The 17630-nt window shown below is 32.0% G+C and overlaps 1 protein-coding gene across 5 annotated transcripts in view; it reads left to right on the top strand.

Annotated features, from left to right (window-relative positions):
* Positions 1 to 17630, top strand: part of LOC114325088 (guanine nucleotide-releasing factor 2) — a 199781-nt gene that overhangs the window by 99070 nt on the left and 83081 nt on the right. Inside the window, exon 1 of one of the 5 annotated variants that reach the window (XM_050650951.1) lies at positions 2757 to 2977. The exons of the other annotated variants lie outside the window; for them this stretch is intronic. The gene's annotated coding sequence lies outside the window, so the exon portion shown is untranslated. Of the gene's footprint in view, positions 1 to 2756; positions 2978 to 17630 lie in introns of those variants that run through there. 5 annotated transcript variants of the gene reach the window in all.

Genomic DNA, 17630 nt, shown 5'->3' with positions numbered 1-17630 from the left:
GAAGAGGTCCAGGAAGAAGAAAATGCTCATGACTGAAGAACGTAAGAGACTGGACAGGCATGGACACACATTCGATACTAAGAACCTTTCAAGATAGAGAGCAATTTGCTGTAGTTATAGCGGACCTTCAGTAATGGAGAAGGCACCTTAAGAAGAAGACCGTTTTAAAAGTAATTGTTTTTTTCTATTAAGGGTACACTTCGCGTCAAAAAAAACTGGTACACTTTTTTTTTCCAATGTAAACCTGTGTTCAGACTGGACACAATGGCTAGTGAATCACGGCGTTGTTGCCAGCACAGATAATGGAATTGCACTAAATCTAAATACAAAAAATAACGTTCAAAAATCATGGTGGTGAATAGTAAAACGGGCCATAGGTAACTGAATGTAAAATTTTAAACTGTTAAATTCCTGCTTCCCTAATCATTTTACAGCAAAACTCGTGAGAAGCTATTTGTAGAGGATTAAAATCTGTATTAAAAACAAAAGCTGAAATTGTTCTAGGATTTAAACACATTCCAACATTTTGAAAAATACCTATGTACATTTGCCACAGTAGGTATGTGTGTAAAAGTTAGGCCCACGTTATTATTTACCCGATTGTTCGCACACTATTGACTGAATAAAACATCTTTATTATTATTACTTTCTCCTCAACTGAGGCTATCTTATCAATTTTATAATTTTTAAACAATAAATGATAAAATAAAAATTTTGACAGTTGAAATTGTCAATATTTATAATAACTTCACTGTGACCGAACGCAACCAATACACATTATGGTAATGTGTGTGGCCCAACTTTGGCGTATTTCTGTGAAAAATTATTATATTTTTACAAAATTTTGGAATATGTTTAATTATATTTTGAATATAATTACAATGTAACATTTCAATGGACTAAATTGCCTTCATTTTTTTCGAATCCTTAAAAAACTAATAAGTATTTTTGAAAAATTTAAACGCAAAATAAAATATAATATATTACCGAGGGCCGAAAGTCCCTTAGAATAAATAAAAAAAATATTTTGAAGGAAATATTTGCAATTAAACATCACTAAATTCTCTCTTTATTTTCCCCCTGTAACTTATTAAAATAAACATAGAAGTTTTTAGGGACTTTCGGCCATCAGTAATAATGTAATCTTTCATTCTGCGTTTAAATGTTTCAAAAATATTCATTCTCGTATTTCTCATGATGCGAAAAAAATGAATACATTTAATAAAACACAACTGTGTCCTTAATATTTCCGCAGTTTCGAATTTTATTGTAATACATAATATTAAGTTCCACACTTGTTCACTGTAAAAGGTATTCATTTTGTATTAATTTCAAATTTTAATTTTTCCAGTGTGTTTTATTTATTAGTATCCCACAACTCTAAAAGAGTTTTGTGCTACACTTTACGACAAACCCTTCACACTTCTCGATTTTAAATAAAACATAATAATTTAATGTCAAGTCTAGAGTTATTATCTGTCATTCATGTAATATCTGTCATAAATTATAAAAGAACACGAATTAATTTATGGTTACTTAATTAAGATGATGGAACATTACAAAATTAATAAGAGAATTTTTTAGGATGCATGTTTAAATAAATGTGACTGACTAATCGAGAATGTTCGATGTTGTTTTAATTTTTAGTAAACTACTAACAATTTGCGGTCTGCTGCACAGCCTTGCTTTTAACTGGTTTGATATAATATTTTAGTTGAACTGGCAACGTTGCATAGAAATAAGAATGACATATGTGACAAGACCAATTTACACAACGAGAAAAACTCGATTTTCGGTTATAAGACTTGTACCAGTTTTTTTTGACGCGAAGTGTACCATTACATCCCTAAAACTGCGTATTAAAAAGTTTTTGAACAAAGTTTGCGAAAAAATAGAAAAAATGGCCCAAAAAGTGGCGAAATTTGAAAAATCGTATCTCAGGTACTATGAATACTAAGCTTTCTACTAAACGTCATTATAAATAGGAACAATATAAGTTTATCAATTTTATCAACAAAATTAGATATGTCTCAGACACTCTAGAAGCAGCTAACGATAATATGTTTTAACATTGCATTAATCATTGTAAATTAGTCGACGGATATTAGTACAGTGAAAATAATAAGACGAGAACTGGACGCTAATGATTATAAAGAATAAATTTAAAGTTTTTTCTACTTTAATGACAAAAAAGCAAGCTCATTAGCAAAACCCAATTCAATATTATTTTGCACATCATATTTGAAACACTATTTGGTTGAAAAATCTCATTTTTGTTGGCAAAAAATATATTAATTTGTCTGGACTAAATTACAGTTCTGTTTATCTTTAAAAGGGATATGTTACATGATATGTTACTATCAACATTCACACAGTGTTGCCAACTGAATTTTGTTATTTTGGATGTAAATTTTTCTACCGATCTCCGAGGATATTATACCTATATATTTTCTGTGAAGCAATACCTATACCATATACCTATTACCTGTACCAGTGTACCCCCTTGGAAAGCATGAAAAAAAGTGCTAACTTTATTTTTGTTTGGCCACCCTGTACAAAAACACCAATTATTAGTGTCCAGCGACCGTACTAATCGTCGTAAGTCGCCTTAGTTTAGCCTACAAGGCGGCTACTTTTTTAAGCATCTTTCAAGACGACCACAGAAATAATAATACGTGAAGTCAAGAAGACGCCGCGTAAAACGTGAATGTGAATAAGCACAAGCAGCGTGGTTGAAAATCACTAAATCAGTCAGTCAGTATTATACTCTTTGGACGACGAGTACGAGTTGAGTGTGCGGTATCGAGTACAAGGTTCGTCAGAATGTGGTCATAATAAAAAAAGTGAATCAGACTTAAATGGGAGTGATATATTGTTGTTATTTTGGTTTTTGTTTGTTTTACTGTTCAGAAATCTACATCTGTTTTTGGTTAACTTGAGACGAGTTTGGTTCGACGTCAGATATCCACAAATCCAGGTATTTGCCAAAATTATTATTAAGTTTAATAATAATTGTTATGTTCAACTTCAACAATATAGAAATATATTTTTACGTGCATAATTTGTTTACGCAAACTCTTACCTGTTTCTCTCTCTATTTTAATACCTAATATTATTGTTTTAAATAACTAACAATTTTTTTATAAACTAATTACCTACACACATTAACAATGAATCGATATTTTCATAAACACATTCGTGATTATTGTTTAATGATTTTAATTTACAATCGTGTAGGAAGATTTTTCATCACGTGTTTTATTCTGTCCAATCAGATTATAGATTATTATAGAGGGAATATTCTACCTAGATTATTATACTGGGAATATTTTTGGGTATTGTCCTTTTCATGATCATTTTTCAGTGCGTAACAAATGATAGGAAAAAGGGTAAGTCCGTGATAATACACATTTATTACATTTATTCTAACATGACATTTTAGTTAAATCTGACAGTTGTCACATTTTATTTTCAATTTGGAATAAAAACAAATCAAATGTGTTTCTTGCATTTGTAAAATGGTATTTTTTTTTATTTGTATAGTCTTACAAATTATACAGATTATATTTGTAATATTATTATCTAATTAAAAAAAGAATGTGTGTGTACTTTGTACGCACGTAAGAAGTTATACTTCTACTACATATTATGGGGTTTTTTAAGACAATACCAAAAATTTAAAAAAATAAAAGAATAAAACGCACACAAACACATTGAAAAATGCCACAAAGAAAAATGATTTCTGAACGATAATAATTGTTGGCAAAAATTTTAAATACGCATTTTCTAAAAGAAAAATTATATAACAAATATACTTACAATCATAAAATGAATAAAAAAATAAAAACTTGCATCGGGAATCGAACCCGTGAATTTCGGGGCGCTTTGATTCGTAATCGAAGCCTAGACTCACTCATCCAATTCCACATTATTTGTCATGTGGAAAAATAGGGTAACTGAACGTTTTACTGTTTGACAGTTGTTTTGAATATAATTAAATTATGTAGTTTAAATTTTGTGGAAGAAAATATTAAAATATAACAAAACAGTAAGAAAACAATATATTAGATGAAGATTGGTAGAACTTTTGTTGGTAATCAAATTAAGTATGTAAATCAAAGCATTACATATCTACTAGTTAAATAAATCTACGCCAAAAAATCATAATTTAAAAATAAAAATCGGAGCTAATTTGGGATTTCTCTCTAAAATCCCCATTCTTAAGAAAATAAATGTAGATATTTCAACCTAATCCAAATGTATAATTACAATATGATTATAATGAAAACTACTGACCAAATTAGAATGAGTTTTCCTTGTCCAAAGTAGTCCAAAAGTCCAACAATATAGGTACATATATGAAAACTATTTAAAAAGGCAGTATAACTATTAACTAACTTTTGTTTGTTGTTTCTTTTCACACAAATTTTAAAACGCAACAACCATAAATAATCAAACTACAGCTGTGCCACAGCCGCCATATTGAATAATCTTTGACATGTCATTTGAACATCCAATCAGAACAAAGTTATAATGCGCATGCGCCGGGATCATAGGTTTTAACATATAAAAATTCACCCTCATATCGCCGGTAAAGAAGTATAACTCCAAAAAAAATTATTTTTTTATTATGGCGCCATCTATCGACAACTAGAATAACTAGAATAAATGTTATAAAATGTCACCGACGAAATGTAATCACCGACGTGCGTTTTTTTCTGTCACATACAATTTAATGCGTTAGAAAAAAATCAAAAAACTGTGACGCACTGAAAGATGATCATGAGAAATACTGTAGATTGTTTCTGTTTATTTACAACGAGTTTCTAGTTTTGACAACAGTCACATTTAAGAAAATGAACCATAATAAACTTTTAGTTCTGCATCTAATGTCAAATTGGCAATTTTAATATCTCGAGTCTACTTCGGTAAGATTATTTCATGAATAAAACTGTATATATAAATACAATTTTAACTAATATTCTATTGAAAACTACGTCTGAATATTTGCTAAAATGTGCTGTTCACTTTGACAAGTTGAAAAATAGTAATTGTGATAAATGTCATTGAATGTTTATTTGCAAAGATTTGAATTTTGCATGTAAGTACATATTAAAAAATATTCTCGAATATCATACGATAGTAAACATAAATAAGAAAATATTGCTCCAATTTGTTTCTCAAACTTGTTTCCATTCGTCTATGCCAGGCAACAAGTTTTCAAAACATTGTCGCATTGTTTTCAATTATTTATTCTCACTCTCTTGTAATATTAAATGTTGAAAACTTTTAATTTGAGTATTGTTTTTGGTAAAATATAGGATGAGAATTTAAAAATTTCACAGTAATAATATCAATGTGGGTAAATGACCTACGGTTGACTGTCAATTTCTAATCCATATCAAATGATTTCAAAACAACAAACCAACTACCTTATTCGTTTATTATAGCGATATACGGCATGTTGTTTTGATTTCTATTAGACTTTTATACCGTACTTAGAAACGTTATGTTATTTTAGAAAAGTAAAAACTATAAACTATACGAAACACACGATATAACAAATAAATCAATTTTTCTGTTTTGTGTTTCACAAGGTACAGATTAATTTTACCTAATAATATGTAGACGACTATTATATTTAAGGCCATGAGAGCCACAGTGGCCTAACTGATTTTAACATTACTTTACATAACCAAAGAACATGATCAGAAGCAAACAATAGGGCTTTTCATCGATTGTCATTTGTTTCGAGCTTCTGTCTTGTGTTACATAATAGGTTTGTTGTTTGTTCTAGCATCAGTTTCAAACGGTTTGAAAATTTGAAACCATCAGCGAATAGTCGACCAGCGCGAGTAGAGAGGATAGCACTGGTGACTGTATTATGTTCTCTCACTGACCAACTGTTTGCTGACGGTTTCTGACTAGTTTGACTGTTTGCTAGAACAAACCTAATATTAATATATCTAGACTGATATAGACTGATATAGAGATAAATGACTGTGAATGAAAAGCCTTTGTCCGATTGTTTTAGTAGTTTTATGTTGACGATGAATCATTATTGGTCAACATACAATTACTAAAACAATCGGACATTGATAGCTTCTGATCATTTCCTTTGATTATGTAAGTAAAGTAATGTTAAAATCAGTTAGGCCACTCTGTCTCTCATGTCCTCATTTGAAACACTAACTTCAGCTTCACAAAGAATCCATCCTTTCTTTCTTCCCTCCTTTTACCCTATCATGGTATCGGATTTGGGCTAGTTATTTTAATTTCCATTCACCCATCTCTTCCGTTCATTTCTATTTCCTGCCATAATTTTCAATTCCTCGAGTGATTTTTGTTTAACTTTTCCCGCCTCTACTACTTGCTGTATCCATTTTTTTTCTTGGTCTGCCTCTTTTTCTTTTTACGATGTTCTTTGTTTCATGGACTTTTCTTGTAATTCTGTTCATTTGTCTCTTTGCTATTTTATTCATTATTGGCTCTTGGTTGGCCATTCTCCTGATAGTCTCGTTGCTTAATCTATCCTATTTTGTCTTTCCAACTATGCTTCTTAGCTTAGGTGACTCATCTCCGTTGCCTTTATCCTGCTCATACGTTTTTCCAGAATTTTCCAGCATTCACTTGCATAGAGCACAGTCGGTATCACTATTGTGTTATATAATTTTATCCTTGTCTCTCGTGAAGTTCTCTTTTTCCTAGTATTAAGGCCAACGCATATCTTTTGGTTTTTTGGCTCTATATGAGCATGCGAGCATGGTTGGTTCCAGTGTCAATGCTGATTTTAGGGGAGTAGAAAAGATGAGATTTTTGCCTGTTAATAACATGTCTCCAGGTGACCTCTGAAAATGTCAAATCGTATATAATTAAGAAATCTGAGGGCTCATGATGTTCTGGTAAACCAACTGACTTCCAATCATCATTACAGTTCCTTCAGAGTTGTTGTTCTTGAGAGCAACTTTGATGCTATGCCGAATTTACCATCCTTACCAAGCATGGTAACAGTTGGGGAGTCTATTAACAATCCTCCACGTAGATTTAAAAGCAGTAAGAAATCTGTGGAAAATAACATAAAGAGAATTGTTATGTAGATCTTAAAATGTCGACTAAAAGTCTTACAATTGACATGTTGTATGCTAAATCCTGGCGATGGATGAAATGCTTTGAGGTATCTTTCTAAATTTCATCCATCGCCAGGATTTAGTATACAACATTAGACCAGGGCGCATCTGTAAAAATATTAGTACATTTGGACGTTGAGAGGTGACTCAATTTTTTTTGCAGAAATTGCTTGAAAGTAACTTAAATAATAATATTTGATTTATCCTCCCTCTCGAAGAGGTCCGGAACATTGTTTAAATAATCAAAATGTCAAAAAATGAAGGAAAAATTCAATTTTTATCTTCGTTTTTTTATTATAACTTTAAAAGTATTCATTTCCGAGAAAAGTTGTACTGATATAAAAGTTGCGTAATTAAATATCTTACAATATAGAATTGGTTGAAAATTTAAAAAATAGTCACCCTTGTTGCAAAATAGCAATAATTGCAAAACAAACCATTCAAAAACAAGTATTAGCATTTTACGTTTTTCAACCATTTATGCTACACTAAGGACCTTCATGTTTCACCCAGAAAAACTATATGATACAGTAAAACAATACTGTAAATTTCATTAGGATCGGTTCAATAGATTTTGTAAAATAAATTTTGCAATCCAGCTTTCGCAAAAAAAAATCATTTTTTCAAAATGTTACGGGACTAAAAATAAAGCAGATAGCAAGTTCAATTTTTTTTGCGTATAGAAGTGTACTGAGCCTTTCATTTGCAATTTGTAAAATTAAAATCCATTAACTACCACGGCGTCAGGAATTTTTTTAAATAAACATTAATTATTGGTTCTACGCGCAGGACAGCAGGACAGGATTGATACATTTTAATTTTTATTACATTTCGATGTAAATAAATAAATTTGTTTATTGCAAAATAAAAACACATACTCTATCTTTTGAAATAACACTTTTTTTAGCAAAAACTTTTTTGTTCATATATTTTAACTTAGAGAATAAAAGTTTATTATTTTTAAAAATATGTAATTGTTTTAAACAATATTTCACAAACAATAATAAAATTAGTTTGATTTTTGTGGAATTAAAATATTAAAATACAACAAAATATAGAGTAAGAAAATAATATATTAGATAAAGATTGGAAGAAATTTTAGTGAAAATCAATTTGTGTGGATCGAACACCGCTGTCGTGCGCGGAGCACCAAAAATTAATGTTTATTTAAAAAATTTCCTGACGCCGTCGTAATTAATCGATTTTAATTTTGCAAATTGCAAATGAAAGGTACAGTTCACTTCTATAAGCAAAAAAAAATTCAACTTGCTATCTGCTTTATTTTCAGTCCTGCAACATTTTAAAAAAATGAATTTTTTTGCGAAAGCTGGATTGCAAAATTTATTTTACAAAATCTATTAAACCGATCTTAATGAAATTTACAGTGCTGTTTTACTATATCATAAAGTTTTTCTGGATAAAATATGAAGGTCCTAAGTATAGCATAAATGGTTGAAAAACGTAAAATGAGAATACTTGTTTTTGTATGGTTTTTTCGCAATTATTGCTATTTTGCAATAAGGCTGACTATTTTTTAAATTTTTAACCAATTCTATATTATAGGAAATTTAATTACGCAATTTTTTTGTCAGTACAACTTTTCTCAGAAATGAAAGTTTTAAAGTTATAATCAAAAAACCAATAAAAAAGTCGAATTTTTCCTTCATATTTTGACATTTTGATTATTTAAACAATGTTCCGGACCATTTTGAGTGGGAGGATAACCCAAATATTATTATTTGAGTTATTTTCAAGCAATTTCTGCAAAAAAATTTGAGTCACCTCTCAAGTCCATCTCAAAACAGATGCGCCCTGGACTACATGTCAATGTAAGACTTTTAGTCGACATTTTAAGGGTTTTAACCCATGTATTTTTGGTGGTTTAGCATGTAGAGCTTGCAAAGAACACTGATGATGCTCTCTTTAGAGCGAAAACGTTCTGTTTTTTTAATGTAGCCCTTTATTGAGTTTTCAAATAAATATACCTTTTACACAGAAGATTTTTTTCTTCAATTTTTAAATAATTAATTCATTCAAGGAAAGATCGAAGGATAAATGAATCTGAGCCTCTATGTCCTGAATGAAAAACTTAGGAAAATGGTTTGGTTACACCACAATTCAACTCAGAATAGCTTTGATGCTATTCAATCTCCGATCGGATCAAAAGATAAAATTATGCAATATTATGTTTCAACTTAACTTGATACCTCGGATCAATGAATGAATTGCCCTTAAAACTGGAGATAACTGTAAAAATATTTTCCCATTCGTAGCGCGATATTTTGAAAACATTTTAAGGATCTGAGTTAAGTAAATAACCTGTGCAGGTATGTAAACACATTTTACAGCGTGTTTATGTATTCTCTACGTAATATAAGATAAGCAATCTTTCGTTTTCATTTATTTTTTTGACAAAGTGATTTCATCAAATCAACTTGCTCGATGACTATATAATAAATATTTGGTTTTTGAATCAATAAAGGCAGTGCTAATTGTGTAACAAGTTTTAAGGTAAAATTGTTATCTTGTGCTTCAAATAATGTATAGTGATTACTATCAAAAAAAAAAACAAATCAGAATAGTGTTCCCAACCGTGGAGAGTGAAATTATTGTGTCAGGACCATAAAATTATGGGAAATTTGAAAACATTATTATAGTAGATAAGGAAAAATAATCATCAAATTCAATTTTATCGCATTAAATAATGGATAATGGTTATTACCTAATTGTTTTTATTAAACTATTTAATTGATAGTTCAATTTAATATCAAAAGATTATTGAAAACAATTGCTGATTCGTGATTATCTTTAGTTGAATTTTAATATACGTATTTTCCATATTAAGATTCAAATTCAAATATTTCTAAAATAAAATTTTTATTTTTAATTCAGTTGCAATGCGAAGGCAGAACAATCTTACTTTTCAATTAGAATACGGAGCGCAGTCCAGTCCCTTGAATCGCGATTTTCGGCTCTTATTGGAGCCTCATCGGAAAGAACGTAGGCTTGTTCTCCATATCCCAATTGATCCGCACTGAGAGGTTCTCCCACCCATTGCAACTGAAGTGAAAATATTAGGTGACTAGCGTCATCTGGCAATTAAAAGATGAAGTTTTCGATCCTAATAGCATTATTAATAATATTTAGAAAATATTAAAATATTACTAAAAGATTTTTAAATCGAAAACTTATTGGCCCATTTCCTTGGTAACACCTCCAAGGCTTCTAAAATTTGCAAGCCAAATGGATGCTGAAGCGAAGAAGACAAGAGGGAATTCAAAAAACTTACAATTCACGACCCCGTCTGTTCAGCTGCGCTCCGTATTCTAATTGAAAAGTAAGATTGTTTTGCCTTCGCATTGCAACTGAATTAAAAATAAAATTTTTATTTTATTTTTATATTGGTCTTTACTCCTTCGAGTAACTAGGTCCATTTTCTGTTGGAATTTACCAGCTGAACAGACGGGGTCGTGAATTGTAAGTTTTTTGAATTCCCTCTTGTCTTCTTCGCTTCAGCATCCATTTGGCTTGCAAATTTTAGAAGCCTTGGAAGTGTTACCAAGGAAATGGACCAATAAGTTTTCGATTTAAAAATCTTTTAGTAATATTTTAATATTTTCTAAATATTATTAATAATGCTATTAGGATCGAAAACTTCATCTTTCAAATATTTCTCTTTTGGACCATCACTCCTAGTGGAGTATTGGGCCCATTTGCGTTTCATCACCGGTGGTGTAAGACGTCTGGATATACGGCGCCGTGAGAGCACTAAACCCATTGGTCATTGGTTGACTAACTCCTCCACCAATTGTAGATGAAATAGGAGATAGTCAACCAATGCCTCGTCAGGTTTACTGCTCTTACGACGCCGTAAACTATCGCCCGCGTGGCTCAAGGCCACACACGCGATAATTTACGGCTCCGTAAGAGCCTTAAAATGAAGCGAGAAAATGGGTCCCACGGTGAGAGTAGTAGATGGCCATACTGAGCTGTAAAATATCGCGCAGAATCATCGAACGGGCCCATCTTTGGCGTCGTGTCGCAAACGAAGGAACGAATTCATTTTATTAGCCGTCGCGTAGTGCACGAAACAAAAAATAAACACCAAGATACCTGCAGTCGGAAAAATGAAAGAATACCCATGAACGAACATATAAAACACGCTGTATTTTCCTGTCATCGTGTCACAAAGAAAATTGTCCAGTGCAAGTACATGTAACAATAATTATTACATGTACGCGCGCTGGTCAATTTTTTGTGTGACACGGTGACAGGAAAATACAGCGTGTTTTATATGTTCGTTCATGGGTATTCTTTTATTTTTCCTACTGTAGTATGCAGTGTACTGAACGAAATTTGTAGCTCCTCTAACCACAACAACGACCAAAAACCTGTATTTTCATCTCGCTACACGCCGTAATTTACATCCCCGTCTGGCCATACTTTTTACAGCGCTTACTGCCGCTTAATTTTACAGCGTTTACGCTTTCGCCACACGGGCGATTTTTTACGGCGCGATAATTTACGGCTCCCATTGGTTTGACTACCTCCTCCACCAATTTTAGATGAAATCATTTCATCTAAAATTGGTGGAGGTGGTAGTCAAACCAATGGGCGCCTAAAAAATCGCCCGTGTGGCCAAAGCCTTCCTGCGACCTTCCATTCTCCTCTGTTTCTTGTTTCCCCCCATCTTAAACCGATTCTGTTGTGTTTTCTGGTTACTGTTTTCTTCCAGATATTATCCGGTCTTCCCCTCCTTCTTTTCCCCTCAGGTTGATATTCGAATGCTTGTCTTGTGATGTTACTAGGATCTTTCCTTAACGTATGGCTGATCCATTTCCATTTCTTCTGTCTCATTGTTGTTATTATACTAGTTTGTTTTGTCCTTTTCCATAGTTCTTCATGTCTTATTTTATTAGACCAGTAAATTTTTAGGATTTTTCTTAGGGACCTATTTATAAAAGTCTGTATCCTCTTTGTTGTGCTTTCTTCGTACTTCCAAGTTTCTGCTCCGTAAAGTAATATGCTGTTTACACCAGTATTGAATACATTAATTTTTGTTGCTTCTGATATTTCACTTGTTTGCCAGATTTTATTTAACGCATTGAAGGCGAATTGAGACACGCAAATTCAATTACTATACCCAGATTTAGCCATACGGCTCTCACTCCCTCTAAGGGGAAAATTGACTCATCCCAGATACCTACGGTATCAAAAGGATTGAGCTCTGGTGGGACTCTTTCCGTGTTTTCGAGCCCTAGGTGACTTGGTATGCTGGAGTTTCTCCCAGAAATTTTCGTACGCATCTGGCCGTCGCAAGTAGTACAGCTTTCTGCATGGTCTTATAAAGGTGTTCATTTAGACCCAGCTTTTTTATGCTTTCGAGGAGGTTCTTCGGAATGACTCCATTAGTAGACATAATAATAGGTAACGTCTGGGTACTTTGCATTCTCCATTGTCTTCGTATTTGAATTTCCAGATCTCTGTACTTGGCTATCTTTTCAGTAAATTTACTACGTAGATTATTGTTGTTAGGTATCGCCACATCAATTAGTGTTGTTTGTCTTGTTAATTTATTTACTAGTACGAGATCTGGTCTATTATGTGCCACTGTTTGGTCTGTGAGCACAGTGCGGTCCCAGTATAGCTTGTAGTTGCCATCCTCAAGCATATTATAAAATATCTATACAATTACATACATACTATACTACTAATATTTGAATTTTTACCGGTATAAGTAGTATATAATTCGTTAGTTTACTTCACATCATCACAACCAAGGTTTATATATTTTAATTTTATTAGAAGTGCTGAGTATAATCTAACAATATCTTGAAGAAAATTCGACAATTTCAGCGACGTCGTTATTTCATTATTTTTTTTGAGTGAATTTTTTTTTATTAGAAATTAATTCCATCGTAAAATATGGTTTTTAAAAATTATAGTAGATTTAAGGACTACTGTAAAGGCTTGACAATACACAGTAAAAAGGAATGTATAGTATATCTACGATAATTATAGTGGGGTTGCTACCACTGTCTCAGATACGTACAAAAACATTACAATATCAAAACGAAAACTAGAAGAAAATAAGTACGACATAGAGGAAATATACTACCATATAAAAGAGTGATACAAATGGTTGAAAGCCAATCATTATAACAATTAGGTACTAAAAAAAAAAGAATTAGAAGGTGGACACAAGAAACGAATGAAGAAGGAGAAACAAATCATATTTAACGTGGCTACGTAAAAAAACAGAAAATACACAGGAGAATGTAAGGAAAAGAAACATTTGATAAAAAATATATGGAAGTACTAACGCAATATGGACATTGTAAAGATTCGGTTTCTTTACAGATTATAACAAGAAACATACCAGGGGACAGTGTTTGGAGGTGTTATAATTTCAAAAATGAATAACCATTTTCAATTTCTTTGCAACACGAAACTACAGCCCCATCATATTCTAATTCAATCAGAGAGTGCAGCAAGCACCTCTACCGGTTTCGAAACTTATTAGTCTCTCATCAAGAGGCACATATGCTGCTCTATCTGACCCATCACCCAACCAGGACAAACCCCGGCGTGAAGTTACGGATGGCAACGAACGAAATGACAGGGATGCCCTAGCGGCAACTGCTAGCAAAAGACTAAGTTTTCAATCTAATAGCACAAAATAACATTAAAAATATTACTCTACATCCCACCAGATTGAAAACAATCCTTCTCTGGTTACACCTCCGAGGCTTCTATAATTTGCAAGCCATAACGGATGCTGAAACTAAAGAAGATGAGGGAATTTTACAATTTATAATTCACGTCCCATCTGCTCAGCGTGGTAAAGTTCCAACGAGAATGGTTCCCTTCGTACTCCAATCAGAGTAAACATGTAAATCAAAAATGAATAACCATTTTCAATTTCGTTGCAACACGAAACTACAGCCGCATCATATTCTAGTTCAATTAGAGACTGCAGCAAGCATCTCTACCGGCTTCGAAACTTATTAGTCTCTCATCAGGAGGCACATATGCTGCTCTCTCTGACTCTGACCCAACCAGGACAAACCCCGGCGTGCAGCTACGGATTACAACGAAGGAAATGGCAGGGATGCCCTAGCGGCAACTGCTAGCAAAAGACTAAGTTTTGAATCTAATAGCACATAAAAGAACATTAAAAATATTACTATTTCTCGTTGGAACTTTACCGCGTTGAGCAGATGGGACGTGAAATATAAATTGTAAAATTCCCTCATCTTCTTTAGTCTCAGCATCCGTTATGGCTTGCAAATTTTAGAAGCCTCGGAGGTGTAACCAGAGAAGGTTCCCATTGTTTTCAATCTGGTTGGATGTAGAGTAATATTTTTAATGCTATTTTATGTGATATTAGATTGAAAACTTAGTCTTTTGTTTTAGTTTTATTTATTAAAATATTCCATTGTTAAATTTACTTTTAAACTATTTGTTAAGCCATACTTTGAAAAGCGATTTGAATTCGACTGTACATAGTTGTAGTTTGAAAAGTCCTGCCATCAAACTTGCTAACTTTTCATATTTTCGTTAACAGAAATATGTAAATACTCAACAGCAACATCACGGAAATACCAGCAATTGCATTGTTTCGAAGTGTTTATTATTCTCGAATTGCAACACACAAACAACCACATATCGGTTGCTCAATATCCTCCGTGAAGTGTAAAATACGCCAAAGTACCGAAATGACATCAAAATAAATAAAAATCGTCTTAAAATAAACTTCCAAAGACCCTAAATTTACTGTAAAGAATTTCAGTTATTTGTAAACTGTGTTCAAGACTCGCGAGCAAGAGACAAAAATAAAAATAAAGAAAGTAATAGACCGGAAGCCGCTTGTAATACAAGAAACTGGAATTAATGAGAAATGTGCAATGTTATAGTTGCGCGTCGTTAAGAAAATTTAGAAAATCAGCACATATCCGCTGGCATGGTATTTCATTTTCATGGAAAGGTCTATGGGAATTTATGTAGGTACAGGGTTAAACAGGAAAATTTTATTTGTTTTGAGAATACCGTAAATATTACTTTTACGAAAGCGAGAAAACGAATTGGATTTCAAATAAAAAAAGGAAAATATAGGACATTTCAAGAAATTCCCTTTTTGAATTTGTTATTTTCATAATGAAGAACGGTGGTATTATCAAAGTCCATGTGGAATGGACGTGTTTAGCTAATGCACAAGGGTCTGGATGTAGACGTGAATCATTTTTATGGAGAGTGTTTCTCGATTTGATTAGTTGAGAAGTTTGACCAATGTATGACTTTTTACATGAAGAACAAGGGTCGCCCACGATTTCTCAACTGTCATCAATACGACTAACTTCACGCGTAACTTTGATACGTAGGCCAGGAACCGAAGCTTTTCACCTCGCAATTTTTACAGAATGGATCGATTTGCTTGAAAATTTCATAATAAGTAGTGAATAGTCCAAGGTTCAAAATCTATATGATGCTGAAAGGCGCTTTTACCATGGGGGTGGTTGCCACCCCATTTCGGGGGGTGGAAATTTTTTATTATATTTTGACCGCAAAAGTTAATAAAAACATTAATTCTAAGCAAAAAATGTTCTATACATTTTTTTGATAAAATTAATAGTTTTTGATTTATTCGCTATCGAAAGTGTTACTTTTATATCGAAGAAATCAATGTTTTCGATATATGTATTCATTTACGATTCACTCAATTTTTGCCGTAGAAACAATTTTTTCAAACCAAGTTCTTGGGAATTAAATAACTTACAATTTTATATAGAAACATTTTTCCGTATCTCTGATGCTAATCTTTCTAAAATGGCATTTTTACCAAACTACAAAAATTCGTTATTCGCTTTTAACTCTAGTTTTTTAATAACTAATCATTCTAACCCACAGTCAAACTTCTAGAATCTATTAATAATACATAAATAAATAAGAATGGATAAGGTCAATGACTAAAAACACCGCTAACTTACATTATTATGCTTCCAATTGGTTTCCCCCTTTCTGTTTTTCAAAAAAATATATTGATTTTTTAACCGTAACTTTTTTATTTTTTACTTTAGAAAGTATGGTAAAAAAAATTTTGTAGGTTTTTACCAGATCTATAAGCTTATTAATATTAAATGTTTTTTAAAATCCTCAGTCGCAAAAGAGGTGACTTTGAAAGGGTTGGTAAAGGTGCTTTTTGCATGTTATTACAAGATTTAATTGTCAATAGCTCACTCAATTTTTGCCGTAGAAAAAATTTTTGCAAACCAGGTTCTTGGGAACTAAATAATCTACAATTCCATATTTAAACATTTTTTCGTATCTCTGATGCTAATCTTGCTATTCTGAAGAAAAGGACATTTTTTCTAAACTACAAAAATTCGTTATTCGCTTTTAACTCCATTTTTTTTTTAATTAATCTCTAAGCCTGTGAAACTTCTAGTACCTATTAACAATAAATAAATAAAAAAGACCAAATAAGGTCAATGACTAATTTTAATTAGGGTGGTGATTAGAGGGTTGCTTCCGAACACTTTTTCGCTGAAAAAAATAGGGACTGATATTCTTTTCATTATAAGTTACTTAATTTTTGAGCTAGAGACTTTTTTATATTTCTGAAGATAGAAATTTTTAAATACTCTAAATTAGTTAGAACAAGCTGTCCTCGAAAAATGCATAGTTTTCCCGTCTTTTGACTTTGAATCTACAATATTTAGCATTTGAAAAAGAAGAGCCAACATATAATAAAGTATAGCTCGATTACTGTTGGTCTTAATGAAAATTTACAAAAACGGTTTTGTTTATTTTTTCAAAAGGTATATTTTTGTTAGGTAAAGTTGTTTGTTAAAAGGGTGGTTGGGCAGCCACCCCCATGGTAAAAGCGCCTTTCGGCATGATATAGATTTTGATCCTTGAACTATCCACTACTTATTCTCAAATTTTCAAGCAAATTGATCCATTCTGTAAAAATTGCGAGGTTTTGTCCTATTTTAAGCTTCATTACTTGGACTAACGAGAATTATAAAAAAGAATATGCATTGAAATCCAGATCCCGTAATTTTTTGAGCGTTATAAAGTGAGTACAAAGACATACATATTTCTTTTTTTGTAATTACAGCTTCAATTTACCGTATCTACACTTCTCGTAGACTTTGCCGATAAGGTAGAGTTGTGTTGAGAAAACCTTGCGTGCCCGAAGAACAAGGAATGTTGTAGACAATATTACTAAGCGTATCTATTTACGGTTTATCATTAATTTTTGAAAAAAAGATTGTTAAAATTGTTAAAGCTGATCTGTGAGCCAGATTGACTTTAGAACAATTACCATTGTTACTAGTGTTATGTACTTTCTAAATTATTCACTATCCTAGTCAACCACAGAGTAATATCTTTGATATAAGGTATTAATTTAAATATATTTAAAGTTGATGTAGAATATTTTTCATACTTGATCTCATGGTTTTGGATTGTGTGAGTAGAAAAGGGATGTAATATAAAAAT

This window comes from Diabrotica virgifera, chromosome 5 (assembly GCF_917563875.1).
Source record: "Diabrotica virgifera virgifera chromosome 5, PGI_DIABVI_V3a".
NCBI classification, from domain to species: Eukaryota; Metazoa; Arthropoda; class Insecta; order Coleoptera; family Chrysomelidae; genus Diabrotica; species Diabrotica virgifera.
This window is presented reverse-complemented; position numbering and strand designations above follow the sequence as displayed.